Source organism: Lolium perenne, chromosome 1, assembly GCF_019359855.2.
Source record: "Lolium perenne isolate Kyuss_39 chromosome 1, Kyuss_2.0, whole genome shotgun sequence".
Taxonomy (NCBI): domain Eukaryota; kingdom Viridiplantae; phylum Streptophyta; class Magnoliopsida; order Poales; family Poaceae; genus Lolium; species Lolium perenne.
Window position 1 is genome coordinate 108605192 of NC_067244.2, and position 5720 is coordinate 108610911.

General features: G+C 41.9%; 2 long non-coding RNA genes across 2 annotated transcripts; both read left to right on the forward strand.

The window, feature by feature from the left end:
* Positions 1 to 645: 645 nt before the first annotated feature.
* LOC127347439 (uncharacterized) lies at positions 646 to 2143 on the forward strand. Its single transcript, XR_007879629.2, has 2 exons — positions 646 to 727; positions 1068 to 2143. It is a non-coding gene; the product is annotated as an uncharacterized lncRNA (long non-coding RNA).
* Positions 2144 to 3981: 1838 nt separating this feature from the next.
* On the forward strand, positions 3982 to 5223 carry LOC127347500 (uncharacterized). The gene is made up of 3 exons (XR_007879639.1): positions 3982 to 4087; positions 4194 to 4758; positions 4836 to 5223. It is a non-coding gene; the product is annotated as an uncharacterized lncRNA (long non-coding RNA).
* Positions 5224 to 5720: the final 497 nt, after the last annotated feature.

Below are 5720 nucleotides of genomic sequence, written 5' to 3' on the forward strand. Positions count from 1 at the left end.
CGATCGATGAACCGATTCGATCGTTCGCGCCAGGCGATGCCCACTTCCCTTGACGTATCTTTACCTACTAATAAAGGAAGTAAGGTTTCTCCCCAATTTTTTCGTCCGTTTTTTATTTAACCATATTTTTTGATATAAATTGCAACTAATGCCACCGCATTTGATAAAACGATTCAGTAAAACCCGTCGATCGATGAACCGATTCGATCATCCGCGCCAGGCGATGCACGCTTCCCTTGACGTAGGCGGAACAGCCCAATTCACCAGCTTGTGGAATCCGCACAGATTGTCTTTGTTTCCAAATTAGTTAACAGTATAATGGAACCAGTTTAACCTCACCACAGCATTTGAACGTTTTAGACCGTTGGATCGGGCAATCTAATGGTCCACATCAGTTTGACGTTACCGAAACGGTACCTTCTCCCGACCTCCCGTCTTATGTTGCTGGAACGGATTCGCGTCAAAACCCACCAACATTGTACGGGCTTCTACTCGGCAAGTTGGCCTGGGCGTTGTCTCATTAGTCAGGCCGAAATTTCCTTGAACAGGCCCGAGATACTTGAGGCCCGCCATCTGATCGACTTCGTTCGGCCTGAGATAGAAAAATCATTGGCACAAGAGCTGAAGCGTCGGTGCCCGCTGTTGAGTGATGCGCCAGGGGTGATTTAAACCGGCATTGAAGCTTGCACTGATTTGCCCACGCACCGGCAATTAATTATGAATGGAGGTACGTTACTATTTCGCCGGCCCCTACATCCTGTTGTTGTGTTCATGAGCTTATGTGCTCCGAGTCTCCGGCTTATCGGGTGCGTTTGGTTCTAGCCCCAGTGCACCCTACCAATTTTCGCCTTACCAATTTTTTGGCCCTGGATTTGCCCGCCCTCACTTCGCCCAAGATTTGGCAAAAAAATGAACTGACATACACAGGGCGGAGCGGGCTAGCCAATATTTTGGAGCTAAACCAAGCAGCAGCCCAGGGTCACGGGACGTACCAATTATTTGGTCAGGCTAGCTCTGGCTACAAACCAAACCTACCCATCATTCTCTGGCCTCTACTTCTCTCTCAGGTAGATGCTGAAGGCGATGGTACATCCAGCACTCTATCTCTCACTCACGGGCGATGGCGAGGCGGTCTTACACAAATGGTCTCAAGGGATCTCCAATCAGGCAAGCAGTCGTGGAGGTGAGCACAGCTCGACCCGTGTTACATTTGGTGGAGCACTCCTGGAGGCACGGGGAGGTAGTCTCAGCACACCGAGTTCGAGCATGGCGGCAGCGGGGAGAACCATGGTGAGGTTGCAGTGCAGCCATAACTTCCGGCTCGGTAAGAAGTTATGCATGTACCACAAATCTTCAATTGATTCGATTTTAAGGTTCTGTCTGCCTCTTTTCCCAATGGTTTATCCGACACCGACAGCCATGGATTTTTCCTAGGTAGCCAGCCTCATGCGGTTAGTGCGGATCTGCCATGTATGCGGGGGCACCCTCCCCCGTTCTCTTCCAATAAATTGCTCTTGATGTTCAAGTATGTAATTAGTATGTATTTTTTTCCTAGGTCTTTATATTTCTGCATTAATCCCTTGAATATGCTTTGTGGTTGTCAGTTGATCTTTGGCTGCATGTGAACCAAATCCATTCAGCTACATATATTTTTCTTACCTCTTGATCTGATCACCGCCTCCTCGAGTATGCTGATTTCCCCTCTGCTGGCCGGCTGATCGGAGCGGCATACTTTCCGCCTTTCTCTGGCTTTGTATCTGTGTTCTCTCAATTAACTCCCGAGATACTGAGCTTGACAGTGTTCACTTCCACAATTACGTGTTGCTGACTTCAGAACTGGGAGGTGCCGTAGATACGCCAGGTTGTTGCGCCATCCAGAGTATTTGAATGTGAATTAGGACAAAGAGCTATATGTGATGATACAGATTTATTTTTGAAGGTATTTTACACAAGAGGTATTCTCAATTTTTTGTTGGGTCGTGTGCGTTCCAAGAGGGAAGTAATATTTTGCTATGAGAGCAGTACGAGATGCATAGTGGATCATGATGTTAGAAAATTCTTCTTAACGTTAAACATGTAAATATGGACGGAAGTGCTATTATTATGAGAGCAATGCAAAAGCAAACATTCTCTTGTTTTGTCAGATATTTTTCTTTGGTGTTCAGGTTAGAAGGTAAAAGTCAATGTCTTTTGTTGGCTCACTTGTTTTATTGGTCACTATTCAGATTAATCTAATTATGTTCCTTAGTTTGTGTGAAATAGCATTATCAGTAACTAGCCATGCTTATCACAAATACATCATTTAGATGGATAGATTATGCTAAGTATCCCCCGTCCCATATTAGTTAATGTTGATTTAGATGTATCTAGACACTTTTTGTGTATAGATGCACCTGAATTTCTGACAATTATTATAAAAAGGAAAGGGTACGTGATAAACAGACATTACATCGTGAATGATTCTCCTAGAATAGTGAAGGTCAATCTGAATAGTGAATAATAAATTAATAATTTAGCATCCATACATTCAGATTGGTGAGCATTTATAGATGAAAAAAAAAACATCCTAGATAGGATGCAGTAATGTGAGGGTCGATTATGTGCATGTTTGTTCTCAGTTGTGATAGTATTAAAAAAAAGCAACCTATATACTCGAATTTCAATAGCGTGGAGGATTATTCTCTTTTTTTCTTTGTGTATACTTTCTTCTGATGTTCTTTTAGCAACTGCTACATTTACATTCATGTCTAGCTCCTTTTTGGCTGATACCTGATAGTCTTCTTAAACCTTTAAAGCAATGGTTTTTAAATTTGTACTCAATGTAATGATATGTAATAGTGGTACTCAATGTAATGGTATTTAATTGATATGTAATTCGTCTTTTTTAGCTCTACAGATTTTAAAGACTTTTTGAACTGTGTGCATCTTAGCTATGTAGAGGTCGGATGTATTTGCTTTCTACAAGTAATAAAGCGCTTTATCAAAAAAATGTAATAGTGGTACAGAGTAAATAAAAAACTACATCGACTTTTGAATTTTTTTATTTTCATGTTCGGAACATGACAACAATATTTTTATCAACGGTGCCCGAGGCCTAAAAAAACCATCAATTCATAACCTACCAGTGATATGTCGATACAATATACTCCTGTTGATAATCTCCCAGTAGTCAAGAAAAGGACCAAGATTGAACAAAGGTGACGTGTCTGTTCTTATGATTCCACTTCTCAAGGAGATTGTTTAAGAAGGCTCATTATGTTGCCCTTAGATATGTGCTTTTACTGTTCAAATATGGTTTTGTATTTCAAACTTATAACAGATCTGATCCAGATTTTGGTGAATGATCTTACTGTTGTGGTCACATATTTACCCTCATATATGATCCGTAGAGTATTATCCTTCTAAGAGAAAGTAACGGTGCTATGTTTGCTTGCCCAGAAAGTTCAGTTTGTTGTCCATAAATTTCAAGTACGGAGTAACTCATTTCATATTTAAGTTGGAAGTCCCATGCTTACATATATTTTTACAAAATTCCTACCAGAATGGAAAAAATGAACGGGTGCAGCAACGCGCACAAACATGATCTAGTTAAGTAACAGTAAAATGGGTCTAGCTAGGAGCCACCGTAGCGTTTTTGCATTCTGAACCGTCGGATCTGAGCATCTAAGGGTTTACACGTACTGGGTTTTCCCGAACTCTCTGTTAAGACAAGTTACCTTGATCAATCTCGTTAAAATGCTAGCTTTCGTTTTTGGGCTGCTACTTTTCACATTGAGTTAGGCCTTAGATTCTTTGGGTCCCGAATGCTTAGACGGGCCTAGATTGAGGCCTTTGTACAGCTTTCGCTTTTGGGCTGCTACTCTTCACATTGAGTTAGGCCTTAGCAGATTCTTTGGGTCCCGAAATGCTTAGACGGGCCTAGATTGAGGCCTTTGTACACCCTTCTTCACGTACCAGTTCTATTGTGTCGTTCCCTCTGCCCACGACGCTTTTCCTCCGCCTGCGCCGCCGTTCATCGTCCGCGTGCGCTACCGACGAGGACCCCCAAAAATGCGAAGCGGCTCGCACTCCAGACGAAGCAGCGACGGTAGGTTACGAAGTCCTACAGCTTTCCTTTTAATTTCTATTTCGGCTGGATTTATAATAGCCAGACCAATTGTTCTCTTTCTTCTCCGGCACCGGCACCGGCGAAGCTTATGTGCCGTGCAGGCCGGTGAGTGGGCTCCCTCCACACCGTCCTACTATTCGTACATCCGCCGGAAGACCATGCCCATTATCGGAAGAACCGGCTCTCCTTCCGGTCGTCTTTGTTGGCATTCTGCGGCGGCAGGGTGCGTTTGGAACGCAAGAGGAGGCCGACAAAGTCAGCGTCTCTATGCAAGCAATGATACGAGGGAGGAAGCAGAGGAATTCTCTGCGATCTCCCAGTTTCAAAGCGGATCGCCCGGATGAATATCCAGATTATGATCAACTACCCTGCGAAGCAAGGAGCCCCATATGAATCCATTCCTAACCTTGTGATCTGCCAAATCGCGCAGTACACAGTGCACTTGTCGGTTTGACTTGATGTCTTATCAATTCCTAAGACATGTCGGTAATGTGAAGAAGCTTCGGGAGCTAATTTATGCAGCCCGTCTGATCAAACCGGATTAGCAGCGGTGGAAGAGCTATTACATTTTCCGTGAGCACTAACCTGATCACTCCTTGCCGTCCATATCAAGCAGCTGAACTTTAAGTCTTTAACCAGCCTCCACTCAGGTTTGTGAAGTCGTATCGCTTGTATTGGTGAAGAATTTTGCACATGTATTTTGATCTAATATCGGTGCATATCTCAGATACATGTTTTCTTACCTTGAAGTTTCATATTGTGGGCTGATCTGCGTTTGAGGTGGCTGGTATAGGAGGACAAGTAAACAATGAACACAATGCAAATCTCCTCTTCTTTCAGCTCTGCAGGAACTCTTTACTCAATTCAGTTTCAGGTGACAAGCATCCCAAGTTCCCAATAGAAGGTTTTTGTTTGTAGAGAGGTCAAGCATTATGCTTTTGGCTATGTGGGTATGCAACTGATTAGTCCAATTCATTGTGTTTTTTTTTCTCAGTGGTAATGGAATTTTTATGTTTGGAATATCGACAAAGATTTAGCCATGGACAGGGGTGCGTGAAAGTTAGCTATCCACGTTCCGGAACCATGACTTGGCTTCGAGATCTTATGGGTTTCAACTCTAGCTGTCACATCCCGAAATTTTCTAAATTTTGGAATATAAAATAAAATTTAATTTAATGCTTGATTGTTTGAACTTGACTGAAAATTCACGAAGATTTAAAACTTTTGAAGTTATTTAAAAGTAATTTCCAAAATGGAGTTTTCATAAACCTTAGTTTCAAAAGATTTGCCAACAATACTCTATTTTGTTCAGAGGTTTTGAAACTTATAAAATATTTTATTTGAGGAAACAAAATATAAGAATTTCTATTTGTAAAATATTGCCCAAGTAGCCATATAGGCCAAAGTGCATATAATTATTATTTTATTATTTCACTAACGGTTTTAAACAGGTTCCTTAGGTTCCAAAAATTATACTACTTTAATTTTTACAGATTTTTATTCCATTTGAAGCCCTAAACCATAAGTTATAAAAAAAAATAAACCGACCCATATGTACCGAAACTACAAGCCCAACCGAGCCCTGGTCTTCTTCCTCGTGCACTAGCACGTA